Source organism: Dermacentor variabilis, unplaced genomic scaffold (assembly GCF_050947875.1).
Source record: "Dermacentor variabilis isolate Ectoservices unplaced genomic scaffold, ASM5094787v1 scaffold_14, whole genome shotgun sequence".
NCBI classification, from domain to species: Eukaryota; Metazoa; Arthropoda; class Arachnida; order Ixodida; family Ixodidae; genus Dermacentor; species Dermacentor variabilis.
Genome location: NW_027460302.1, coordinates 11247651 through 11261918, shown reverse-complemented (window position 1 = coordinate 11261918; position 14268 = coordinate 11247651). Strand labels below are relative to the sequence as shown.

Genomic DNA, 14268 nt, shown 5'->3' with positions numbered 1-14268 from the left:
AACCTGGATTAATTTTAATTGCTGCGCTCAAGTTCATACCGACATAAGCAAAGGATGAAATTATGACAAAATAGAGAAAACATACGCCCATTGGAAGCAACACAGTGATGCTGTTTTGTTGCATCATGTGCATTAGTTTAAAATACAACTAATCCTGTTTTCCAATAATACAAATGGCTGCTGACAAATCTCAATGCCAAGGATACAGAAAGCTCCCCTAAGCTATCAAGCTAATATAATACAATTTATTATATTTTATCACAATTGTGTGCTTATTTATTTGTTAAATCAAGGAGTGCACAAGTACTTAGAAATGCAAAGATCTGACGGCAAGGGAAAGAATCCAACGAGTTGGCACAATCCTGCAAAAGGGAATTGATGCACTGGCCTCTTGGGTCGATGTGGTAGTAGCATGTGAAAGAAATGTATTATATTTGAGGGCAACAATTACCTACATTGTCACATGCTCAGTTATTGCTTATGCTCATTTGCCTACACAAGCAATCGAAATCAGAGAACTTTTGCAACTGCGTTGTCCATTCTAGATTTGTTACCTGAATATAGGGCACAGCAGCAATTCTTCTGTGGTAGTTCAACGCGTTCAAGCCCAGTCTTTTGTTTAGAGCTTGAGAAAAAGAGACGCAATTCGCTGCGGCTCAGCTACGTCGTGATTTTAAGTGACGCATTCTCTCTTTTGACCCTGGTGGTCGTCTGATGCTCTCGCAGTTGCTTTCACCGTTCTAGACTAGAGCCTTGATCGAGCTCTGTACGAAAAACTACACAGGACTGTTTCTACTTTCTGCCTGCATCGTAAAGCGGCGCCGCGGCAATCGTCATGGGAGCCCTGGATTAGGGGCCCCGCCAACAGTCCTCGGACTAGTCAATAAAGATGTTTATATTTCTCTGCACAGAACTCGACTTTGTGCTCGGCTGCAGAACGCCACAGCCACTAAACCAAAGTGGCATGTCAAAAACTGCCTACCCCCCCCCCTCCATCCAAAAAGAACTTGTTATAATCACTGAATTATTAGTATTGCACGTACCTTGCTAGTGCTGCGTGTTTTCGCTCGCTTGGCAATGCTGCTGAGGGTCTGCTTTGGTACTTGATCAGTTGAGTTCGGTTCCAAGTACCGCCTGTAGCGGCCTCGCGTCTTCTGCGACATGCTGCGCGCAAACACTAGCAGAGAGCAGGCTGGGCCTGCCGTACGCTTATTACTGCTGCTGCAAATACTTGCGGGCAAACACAACTAAGAGCTAGCTTCACCTTCGGAATACCACAAAACTTAGTCGAAACCCCAAAAGGAGGCATGTACAAACCGAACCACGCGGCCGACTATCCAAGATTATGGAGCCATGCGTGAGCAATGGATATATATTGTGTTTTGTGAGATGGAAAACATTGATGGTCGCCACCTGGCCGCTGCTTTTTTTTCTTTGCTAGTAAACATAAACTTGTTTCGCCGCCTGCCGTCAGCTGCAGAAAGCAGCGTTTCAGGGAGGGCTTCCGCGCGTTGCCCACTCCTGGGACAGGCGAATGCCCTCCTTGAAACGCTGCTTTCTGCATCTGATGGCAGGCGGCGACACACGTTTATGCTTGCGCAGTGACGGCAGCAGCTTGCATTCTCATATGTGCAGTATATTTGCACTTTTTTTCATAAAAACCAAACAAGTAAATGTGCGAAGTGTTATACTAAATGAATTCGATGCAAAAATGCGATCGTTCTGCAAAATTTGAGCAAGAGCAGTGCAGGGATGAGCACAAAACCTTTTTGAGAACGCGCGCAGCGAAATATTCAGGACCCTGTACTTAGGCTGATGCGGCCACTTATTAGCGTTTCTCTCTCTTACGCTCGTCTAGTATACCTGTGTTGAAACCAACAATCGGCATGTCGTATAAGCTCACGTCGAAATCATGCCGTCGTCGTCACGCGATGGTCGTCACCGTCGTCTTGCTGATGTCGTAATACGCACGCTCCTGTCAGACACAGAGCTATTCGTATTACACAAATATGTACCTGGTAACGCTTTGCGCAATCCAAAATGAGCCCGCTACATGCAAATGTTTCGCATAACATTGATTCCCACCGTGCGTGGGATGAACCAGGCCGATTCAGCACACTTGTGGATACCAGTGTAATTATGCACACTATACCGAAATTATAAGTTATCCTTTATAGTTCTTTTACATGACTTTTGATCTGCGTTCTGTAGATTATACGATGTTGGCGGAAATCACAGAAGTCAAGATACATGTGCAGGGTGCTCTAAACGCTTTCCACCACTTTAGCCGATCATCATAAGTTGCAGCACTCTAATACTTACATATAACTACAGCGCTGCACTCTCGTATAATCAATTCTTCCCAACACAAGTTCCATCATTAATGAAATAGGGGGAGTCGGGCCCGTCACGGCAGCATATGCATTGCTATATCTCGCTGTATAAACAGCTTCCTGAATGCCCACTTGTATAAGTCGTAGGATTGTATACCTCCGTATCAAGCATAAGTATTCACATGTTTTGTACAAACACTCAAGCATGAAGCACTATGCATTATTGCTCTTGGCTTGCAAGAACTAAGCTTGGTTCATATTTTGAAATGTTAGTTGTTCGCTCTAGAATATTGAATAGCTCTTAAATATAGAATATAGAATCTAGAATATTGAATAGCCCTTTTCAAAAAATAAACCAATTGTGAGTAGCGTTTCCTCGTCGTCGTGCCGTCTTTTCACCGTGTGTTCTTCCTTTTTAGCGCTACCATCAGTTTTAAAGAATCGCTGTAGAAGCTTGTGCATGACCATATATGGAAAAGTTACAGATTAACAACCGTCAAAACCCCGAAGCTAGACTAGCCCGTGCGCTATAACAACAACCACGGGACTGGGAATTAAGCCAGGGTTTTTTCGGGAGGACAACGAACTAGAAGACCACAATAGTAATTAAGGAAATTAAAAAAAATAAGAAAAAACGCAGGAACAAGAAAGAAAGGAAGGGAAGCAGGAAGAAAAGGTGTTTGAGGATGGTAACTGGGCGCATCCAACGCAGCGTAGGTCGACAGTCAATCGTGCTTCAAGCGCCGCACGCTTCACAATTAAAATATTTCGAGGATTCACGATCGATACACCATGTAGCTTACCAAAAGTGAAATAATGCAGAAGAGAGCAAGCAAGTTGTGACTGCAAATGTGTGCCAAGCGTAAAAGTTGTCTTCACTTTTGTGTCCAGCTGCATCAGTGTACACGTGCAGCGCCCTAAAAAGTGTTCACTGCCAACTTTCAAAGCAGTAATTTCACGACGTGGCAATTTCACTTCCACAGAATAATTGCATTTTCCCTATTATTATTAGCTATTGTCGCTGTTGTCAATTGAGATAAACTTAAATGTATGAGAAAATCATGGGATATATACAATGCCATATATACAGAGTGACCCGTTATGCAATATGATACGAATACCGAATTTAGAAAAAAAAATTCATCTCGCTTTTATTACACCCACTCACCTTGCCGTTTTAATTTATCTTGCATGTAATTCTCGGAAACTTCCCGTTCGTTGTGCAAAATTAACTTTTGACGCAGATGTAACGAAAGTCTGCATTAAAAAAGAAAGATTAAAAAAGTGCAGCCAACATTTCCTAACCTTATAACGGCATTATGGTGGCTCATTTAGTGGGGACACCTGTTTCACATTATTTAGCACGCGTTTTGAATGAAAAGGCTCTATTGTGCGTCCCGCAAACAGCTACACTAGCACGAAAGCAGTGTAGCACATTCGTATGTTCGCGCCTTGGATCACATGACATTGGGTAATGTCGTCAATAGGACGTCACATCTCAAGCACGTGGTATAACGTGAACACGTGGATCTGACAAGTGCTACTCTCTCAGTGACAGTTCGCTTGGTTCGCCCGTGCCTCCTAGCTTGCCGCCACTGATTTGAGCTGCGTGACAATGTTTGCGTTCGTGCAATACGAATTCGATGGCAAGACGGCTGTCGTCAAGCACTGCGCCATAAGCGACTTCAAGCCCAAGAACGTTGCCGATTTCCAGCCAACCAAATCTTACAGCGTTTACTGGCCTGGAGACGACAATACAGACGGCGACTTCTATGAAGCGCGAATCCTGCATCTCACTGGTAAGTGACACGTGAAGCTCCATTCGTACCCTTTCGTAGTGATGTCATGGATCGAAGAGCGTGCGTTGTGTATAGGCAGCGGCCGTAGTGACATAACTTAAGTCGGGAAGCAGCTTATCTAGACCTTTTCACACAATGTGTGTTACGCCTCGAAAGTGGCGGTAGCATTACCTGTATGTGCATTCACTTGGAGTCTTTAATTTTCAATATACGCTATCGCACAATGATTGCACCATGAGCATTTCATGTAGGCGTGCTTCAAAACGGCTGTAGAGTCTCCAAAAGGCGGCGTCTTTCCTTGGATTGTAACGGCGTTGTCGTGCTTGCAGGAACATTATGCAAGTAGGCCTTGTAGGATATTTGTGTCTGCGTGTGTTTGGGTTGCATCCCACAACGTTATATTATCTGCAGAATCGATGGAGGAGATGCAGGCCTACATGGAGAAGCGCCCCAGGAAGGTTTTGGTGGACTTGCCAAAAGGGCGAAAAAGGAGCAAAGAAAAGGTAATAATGCCTTGTTGATAATTGCATTTGCTGCATGCAAGGCAGAAGGCTAGAGCACTTAATATTATGTGCTGAACTGCCTTACGTCTTCAAAAAGTAATGACAGTGATGTCCAACCTGCACGGAAGTCAATGTGATTGCATCACACATACTACAGCGAAAAGAATGGTAAAAAATTTTTAGGAACACCTGCAAGCATTCCGCGTGCTAATTAGTGATAGTGGAATAAGTCAGTAAGTGATGCACCACCATTCACTTAAACCAAGCACTTTCCACCTTCATAACACACTGTAGATGTACTGCAAGTCAATTTCAAAAGCTTCACATCGCCTCTAAGACAACAGTGTGCTGATAAGGCAAAAGCAGACAGTTGGGCAAGTTTGCATGGTGACAAAAGAAACAGCTAGAAGAGACAAATGCGATGAAAGCGAGAGGGTGGAGTGCCCACTCTGAACTTATAACTGATTCAAAATCTTGTGATGTCTGCAGGAGAAAGAACAGAATGCAAACACAATTTTATTCTTAATAATGTTTTAGTTACTTTGGCAGCTGAGATCAGAAATTTTTTCATGGTAGGTCACAGTACAAAGCCTTTACAGAATAATTTTACTATGTAAACTGCAAGCCTTTTTGTAATTGAAGCCTTATATATAGCATTGTGCATGCATAACATACTCCATATTACCAAATAGTTGTCTAAATAGTAAAAAAGGTTTCATGTTCTAGTCCATGCAAGTTCTCCCACATAAGCTGCTGCATGCACAGGTATATCAAAGCAAAAGCAGTGATTAAAATAATAATATTTAAGATGCGCCACATGCATCTTAAAACAGTTGTGGTTGAATCTGTGCTGCAAGTTTCAGTAACATGTAAAGTGATTTATCTATATGTGTATACATCATCATCATTAACCTACTTTAAGTCCACTGCAGGATGAAGGCCTCTCTCTCCGATCTCTAATTGGCCCCTGTGCTGTGCTAACCGATTCCAACTTGCACCTGCGAATTTCTTAATTTCATTACCCCACCTAGTCTTTTGCCGTCCTCGACTGCATTTCCCTTTTCTTGGCACCCATTTTGTAACCCTAATGGTCCACCGGTTATCTAACCTATACATTACATGCCCCAGCCAGCTCCTTTTTTTTCTCTTAATGTCAATTAAAATATTGGCTGTGCCCGTTTGCTCTCTGATCCACACTGCTGTTTTCCTGTCTCTTAACGCTACACCTATAATTCTTTGTTCCATCGCTCTTTGTGCGGTCCTTAACTTCTTTTCGAGCTTCTTTGTCAGTCTCCAAGTTTCTGCCCTATATGTTAGCACCAGTAGAATGCACTGATTGTACATCTTTCTTCTTAGTGATAATGGTAAGCTTCCAGTAAGAATTTGAGTATGTCGGCCGTATACACTCTACCGCAAATTTATTGTTCTATGAATTTCTTTCTCATGATTGGGGTCCCCTGTGAGTCCTAGGTAAACATATTCCTTCGCGGACTCTACAGGCTGACTGGCGATACTGAAATCTTGTTCCCTTGCCAGGCTATTGATGATTATCTTTGTTTTCTGAATTTTCAACCCCACTCTTGCAAACTCTCTGTTAAGGTGCTCAATCATTTGTTGTAACACGTCCCCAGTGTTGCTGAACAGGACAATGTCATCTGCGAACCGAAGGTTGCCGAGATGTTCGCCGTTGATCCTTACTCCTAAGTGGTCCCAATTTACTAGCTTGAACACTTCTTCCAAGCATGCAATGAATATCATTGGAGAGATTGTGTCGCCTTTTCTGACCCCTTTCTTTATAGGTATCTTCCTACTCTTCTTGTGGAGAATTAGGGTAGCTGTGGAATCTTTGTAGATATTTTCCAAGATATTTATGTAAGCCTGCTCTAATCCTTGATTAAGTAATGCCTCTATGACTTCTGGTATCTCTACCGAATCAAGTGCCTCTTCGTATTCTATGAAAGCCATGTAGAGAGGCTGACTAATCTGCAGATTTCTCGATTACCTGATTGATTACATGGATGTGATCCATTGTACAGGATCCCTTCCTGAAGCCAGCCTATTGCCTTGGTTGACTGAAGTCCAATATTGCCCTTATTCTATTGGAGATTGTTTTGGTAAATATTTTATATAATAAGTAAGCTAATGGGCCTGTAATTTTCCAATTCTTTAACGTCTCCTTTTTGTGGATTAGTAGAATGTTGGCATTCTTCCAGTTCTCTGGGACCCTTGAAGTTGTGAGACATTTAGTATAAAGGGCCACAAACTTTTCAAGCATGTCTCCTCCATTTTGATTAAATGAACTGTTATTCAATCTTCTACTGCCACTTTTCCCCCGTTTCATGTCTTGAAAGGCCCTTCTAACTTCCTTGCAAGTTATAGAAGGAGCCTCGTAACCTGTTCATTACTACTTTCAATGGAGATATCCTGGCTGCTCTGGGTATTGTATAAAGCAGTATAGAATTCTTCCGCTGCATTTACTATATCTTCTATATTGCTGATGATATTAACCTGCTTATCTTTAATTGCATTCAACTTTGTTTGTCCTATGCCAAGTTTCCTTCTCACTGATTTCAGGCTGCGTCCACTTCTTACGGCTTCTTCAGCCTTTGTTACGTTATAATTTCGAATATGCTTTATTTTCTCCTTGTTGATCAGTCTTGACAATTCCACAAATTCTATCTGATCTCTTGAGTTGAACTGTTTCATTCTTTGTCATTCTTTTATTAGGTCCTTCACTGCTTGGGAGAGCTCACCTACTGATTGCTTTGGTGCGTTGCCTCCCACTTCAATTGCTGCTTCTGAAGCAAGCCTAGTTACGGTCTCATTCGTTACCTCTATGTCATCTACATCTCGCTGTTCTAAGGCTGTGCTGTAAAAATAGGTGTAGCTGGGCTGGCGACGTAATGCGTAGGGCAGATGGGTGGACCATCAGAGTTGCAGAATGGGTGCCAAAGGAAGGGAAGCACATTTGAGAACGGCAGAAAGTTAGCTGGGGGATGACATGAGGTAAGTTGCAAGTTGAATTTGGAATCGGCTAATGTAAAACTATCATGCTCCACTCTTAAAAGCGAAGTTTAGGCATCCTCAAAGTTCTTTATTTACACAATACTGCGAACCTTGCTTTTGGTCCTGGCTGAGAGGGATGAAAATATAATCAAAATCAGTATAAAGAACGGCAAACATCATTAGAACAAACATAAAACCAAGTTTGTACAGTATATCATATACATTATGTAAAATATATTATGAAGTGCCTTTTCGAAGTCATCACCCAATAGCATGCTCACTCTGTTTATTCCAAATCTGCCGGTAGCCCTCAATGATTGGCAGAAATTATTTTGTGTCGTGCCCATTTTGGCAGTCGTTGTGAGCAATCGGGTTCATGGACTACAACTTTGCTATCTGCCACACACGGTTTAAACAAAATTCTTGTATAGTAATGGAAACACCTATTGTATGTGAATTGGTTAGTTATTATTGGTGTTATGAGTGTACCATTGAAATCCCAAGTCGTCATCATAATAATATGAGCACCTTTAACTAGCATGCAGCAGAAATATGGAATGCAAATTCTAGCTTTCTTTTGTTTGTGAGTGTAACAACATCTGCACCACATCTACAGAAATATCATTTCAGCTTTGTTTTTATTGCTTTTCACATTGAGTTGGTTATTGTATATAGCTTTGTTTGTGTTTTACTTTTATTCTGCAGTATGTAGGTAAATAAAGTCGTGCTGCATTACACTTAACTGTTACATTCTGTGCAGAAAGTGGTGTGCGTTCATTTTGCCAGGGCATCTATTGTGCCTTATTGAACTGCAGGTGGAGCAGTCCCAAAAGAAGTTAAGGACTCAAGTACGCGAGAGGTCGGAGCTGCAGCTGGCGGACGAAGTCCTGCAGGACGATAGTCTGACTTTGTCCCGAGGAGTGCATATGCAGCTTTACAGCTGCAGCTGCAAGCTGTGCAAAATGAGCTGGACAGCTTGCGCGCCCAGTTCACTGAAAATGCTCAAGTAGTCTCCTCGGCGCAGCAGGTTCCTGAGGATCAAGGCAGTGCCTTGCCAAGAGGCACTTGCATATGTGCCGAGGAGCACTACAAGGAGCTGAATGAAGAAGTGCGGCAGCTTCGTGCCAGGAACATGGAGCTGCAGAAGACACTCTGTTACAAGCTTTTTCAAAGTGGTGAGTGTTTTCATTTCTTGAATTTTGGATCATTACTGTACTGTTGGGAAATTCGCACGCCAAGTATGAAGTTGATCCCATAAAAATGTTTAGGGCCCCATGTGACATACAGTGTAAACAAATGCAGGATATTTCATATTTCTGGTTTAGTTGAGGCTATTGGTTCCTGTCTGTGTTGCCTGGTTCACTTCAGTTATATTTTCCCTGTATTATTGTTTTTCGTGCTTTACTGGTTGCAGCTGTCTGGTGGCATATCGACCTGAGGAAGGTCAATCTGCCATGTGCTCAGGATTGAGTGTATTAGAAAAGGCCTATCGACTAGGCCACTTGACTTGCCTGGTGTTGGGTGCGAAGTAGAATGGGCAGCTCAGGATGGCAGACATGGCTTAGAAATGAATATTTACATATGGAGTTTGGTAGCAGTACATGACATTGCACCAACTTTACTGCTTTCAAGACTGGACCATGCTGTAAAGTGTAAAATAATGCATTTTAGGTGGAAATTAGTCATGACAGACTCTACCATTGGTAGTTTTGCACTCATTTGATTTTTCTATGAAATATTCTTTCCATTGTGACATTCCTGAAAAATACTTTTAAAAAAAGGCAGGCTTGAGCAATTTGGAGGACTTTCATTGTGCATAGAGTGACCTGGGGGGAGATATTCTGTAAGTGTCCACCTATTGGACACGTCCATTTCTTCTGCTGCTGAAGTTCTGATTGGCCAGGGGTCGCCTGTCTCCTTCTGATGCATAGCCCAGCCCAGCCAATCGGAACTTCAACAGCAGACAAAACGGACATGTCCACTAAGTGGACACTTAGAGAATACCCCCCCCCCCCCAGCAGTATCGTCAAACCTCAATGTGGACCTAGTGCTCACTCCTAAGGGAAAGTTGGAACGCAGAAATTGTAATTGATATTCGGGACAGTCCTGCAAATTCTAGGAACCTTTGTGAGCCTAGCATTGTTACTGCCATCTGATCATGCTAATGCAGCAAGAAGCACTGAAGCAATGTTTGGAATTTTGGTTAAGTGGAAACACGTAGGAAATGCTTGAGATCCTTTTGCTATGTGATCAACAAAAGTCGGACAAGAGCTCTTATCCATTCTTGAAGCATCGTCTCCAGCCTGAGACATCTGTTGTTTGAATGCTGTTAATGACTAGTGGAAGTTTATGTATGTGGCTTCAAAATGCATAGGAACAGAAAAATCATTTTTTCTCGGTAACCACTGCTTCAAGTTTGATTAGGTTTACTGCATTTAATAAGAAACGTTTATCTAGGGACTGCAGCAAGGGTATTTTTATTAGGCCATCAATTTTTCATATGAATTGTTAAAAATTGCAGAAATTCAGAAAATGAGAATATCAAGCTTACAACTTTGTAACTCGACAACAAAAAAACCATTTCACAATTCTGTAAATTTCACCTTATGACATATAAATGGGACAAGGTTGATGTATTATGTGCCTTTAATTTATGGGTTGGACTTTTGCAGAACCCCTGTAAACATTTAACCAATTCATATAGGCTGTAAAATCTTAATAAATTTGTCTGATTTAGATGGCTCTAATGGATGAAGTTTACAGAACTGTGATGTCTGCTTTTGGTGCTGAGTTATGGATTTGTAAAGTTCGTGCTTCTGTTGTTGGAAATATTTTTCACATTATATTCCTAAATCAAAATTTCTTAATCATTAGAATTTAACTCTCTTAAGTGCAGCGAATTTTATTACAATTGGTCGAGCAGATGTTTTATGAAAACGTATTTGCATTTTGCATTATTTCAATAAAGAACTTGGTGTTGGCCACAAGTTAAAGTTTCTTCTTAAGACTTAATCTTTCTGTGAACCTCTTGTTTAGAGTGCTAGATAGATGAACAATACAGAGCACAATGGTAAAGCGATATGCCTTCTACAAAGAAGCTAAATGCAGCAAAGTTGTAGTATAGCTGTGAAATTTGGTGCATCTGCTATGCACATGTTGCACCAGCCATGCTCTGTACACAGAAGTCGAGCTTGTTGGCATTTGCAGAGATCATTGCCTTTTCAAGGCTAATTTGTTTCATTGTTTGTTCCCCAAGTGAAAATCTGAATGAAAGGAAAAGTACAAATTGTTTTCTTCAGTTTTCTTGGTGTCTCATAAAGGGAATTGCAAGTGGTTGTGAAAATATATCAACTAGAGCTGGTGCCTTTGCAGAGAAAAAGCATGCAGATGAACTGCAATAAATAAGTGCCTCAGTTAAGAATGTACTTTTCAAAGCATTGCACTTACACCAAAAAGGCAATGTAGGGGCAAATTTGTTTGAATTATGAAGTATTCATATTTTCTGGCGAGAAACTTTGCCTCCATGAAACAAACTATGCTAAGATAAAAAGTGAAATTGTTTTGAGCTTTAAAGGGAAGCTTAAGAGTCTGTCGAATTCAATAGGACACTCATATACGGTTGCGGGAACCTTATAAACCATGTAGGTAAAATTTTTTTTTTTCAATTAGGAGCGACGTAATCGTCGGTTAAAATTGCGCTGTAGCTCCGCTCCCCGTCGTATGCCGCGCGCTGCTGCTGACGCTTGCGAGCGGAGACCGGAAAACACGGTGTTGTGACAACACTAGTGTTCTGTTCCTTCGCAGCCTCCGCGACCGTACCTGACCGTGCTTGTTTGTGCATGCGTGCCATCGTAATCTGCTTCGATCGACCCTGCATTCCTTTGTTGGTGCGTCTGCGTGTATGTAGAGTGGTAGTCAACGTGCGCAGCATCAACTGAAGTGGTGGGCCGATCATGCTGGCTTTCTGTGCAGCCTACGGTTTCACGAACACCAGCGGCCACGACGATGTTGTCTTCCAAATGCCATGAAAGACTACCAAAGAAGCATTTGCACTCATGAACACATGCAAAGAACTAGTGTCAAATTACCAAGTGCACCTTAGCTTGATACATACGTATACGGCCAGCCCTGCAATTCGGCCTGTGCAGTTGCTGCATATGGCCACAGAATGAGAGAGGACAACTTGCCACTAGCAGGCTTTCTAAACGCAGCGCGAAAAGATCGGAGCAACAAAAACAAAGACGGCACGAGTGCGGACTGACTGATGATAACTGGTGTTGGAAGGCCTTATGAATACACGAACTCGCCCAAACCTGGATTTTGATTTACTGCGAGCTCCTTCGTGTTAGCACGCTGAACGGAAGGTGCATGTTTATCTCCCGCCCTTGATGCAGGTTTCGTTGCAAAGTGCCACTAATTTTCTATTTGCACGTGTGTTGTAAAACAGCCTGCATGCAGCTACCATAACGCAGTGCAAATGTAGAGTTTGCATGTGCTGGAAAGCCGGCGCACGCCAGGACGCTACACTCCCCCCTTCTCTCGCGCACAGCGAGAAACCGACAGTCTCACGTAGCCGACGGAATTCGCCGCCTTTACGACTTCGGTTACGAGTAGTGTGCGGATGGCGCACAGATGAAAGTCACTACACGTACTGCATGAACAGGGAAGCTTTTCACGCATTTAAACCGTCTTTGTAGATTGCCGACAGCTTTGGACAGCGCGCAAATGCCGACGATCGCATCCCCGCTTACGTTCCACGAGGAGGCATGCAGGAACACAACACTACAGTTGTTTGACCGGAAACGAGCTCACTAGATCGGCGAAAGATTGGCGAGATCACTAGATCGCTTTGCAAAAAACATACTCGCCAAAGAGCATTTCCAACACGAGGAGATCCCAAGACTTCGCTTTCGTTCGCGTCGAAAGCACTGCTCGCACCAGCATCGTTTGCTTCTTTGAGAGGCCGGCTCTTCGCAATCGGCTCGTACATGTAGGGAGTAACGCCGAACTCCTCAGAAAAACGCAGTCTCTCTAAATTTTCCATTACCATCTCAGAAAAACAGCACCAAACTACCTGGCACCGCGCTTCATGTGTAGCGGCAGCGGTTGGTTCGGACGAACACTAGTGTTGACGTCACGAGGCGCCCAACCAATCACAGGCGGAAACGAGACACGCGAGCTCGGCGTGTCCGCTGCTGCACTTTTCGTCGAAGTAAAACATATTTGCGCTTTCTTTCGCTCAATTTCGATACGATATTCGAATTCGGAGGGTTGAAAACTATTATGTACAGATGTTCACTCATTTTTTCTGGAAAACCTTTCAGCTTCCCTTTAATGCTCATTGCTACAAATGCTAGAAATGTTTGTGTTACCACCACTTCAGTGTAAGAACTTCTAATGTATTTTGACACTGTTGTGCAAGCACAGTCAGTGTTATTGGAGATTATTGCTCTGCAGACATCTGTTATTTCCTTGACTCATATCAACACTGCTTAAACAAAGAAACATAAGGGATCAACTGGGCTTCCCAAACGCAAAAGTTGCACTAGGAGAAATGTTTGTGTTCATTGCTAGCATTGGCGAAACGACAAGCAGGAACAGCTGGCAGCATCTGTTGCTATGTTGTCTTAGTTTTCTACTCCATTCTCTGTTTTTGACTTGTGCTTTCTTGTCAATGGGCTAATTAAACATTATATGTCTTTGTGGAGTACATACTATTTCATATAGAAGTTATCATTTGTGATTTACTGGTGCCAGTCATGATAAGTTATGACATTCAGGTGCTGGTAAATTGTTGACAGCTCAGATGCCTCCTTCAAAAACCTTTCAGAAAGCAGAGTTGTCTATGCCACATCGTTCGATGTGTCAGTACGGGCGCAGCCGGACCCTGTCACCCCTTCGAACATTGGAGGCAAGTTCTATCTTCTGCTGTGTGTTCTAGTTTAATCTTCATTAGAAGCACTATTTTGTTTTCCGCAGTAAAGTGTATTGAAAAAAGAACAAAGAATGACTCAAGAAAGCATTTTTTTTCTGTATTTGATGTAGCATAAGGGCCATTATGTATCATCATATTGGACTATAACTTTCCAACTGGAGTGCTTGTATAGCATGCAATGATTACATTTTGAAAGCATCATTCAGCCTTATTTTATATCCAGTGCATATGTACTGTTAAAGAGACCGTGAAAAATTTTGTATAGAACTTGGGAAATGAGCTTGAAGTTAATATAGTCTATTTCATAAATACCTCGCATTCAAAGAGTGCTTCATTGCATTCAGTAGAAGTGGACTTAGTGGCATTCAAATTCACCGTTAATCGCCTTCGTATTCCTTGTGCTCCTTCAATGCCATGCACTGCAAAGGCTATGCCAAGTGCACTTGTGCTCAGCGAGCTGCAGTGAGCTCAGCTAGTGGGCTCATTGCAGTACCCTGGGGCAGCCGCAGTATCTACGCTATGTAGCAGACGCAGCAACGTGTAACTGTAATGCATATATGCAGCATTTGCTGCATGTACAACACTGGCTGGAATGTGCACTTGTGCTCATGTTCTCCAATCTGGCTGTGCAATGTGGTGTGGACAGGCTTTGTCCTGAAACAGCTTGACTGAATAATAGTACCACATCGAAC

General features: G+C 42.6%; 1 long non-coding RNA gene across 1 annotated transcript; it reads left to right on the top strand.

Moving 5' to 3' along the window:
- Nucleotides 1–4092: 4092 nt before the first annotated feature.
- On the top strand, nt 4093–8533 carry LOC142567727 (uncharacterized). The gene is made up of 3 exons (XR_012825227.1): nt 4093–4132; nt 4544–4635; nt 8457–8533. It is a non-coding gene; the product is annotated as an uncharacterized LOC142567727 (long non-coding RNA).
- Nucleotides 8534–14268: the final 5735 nt, after the last annotated feature.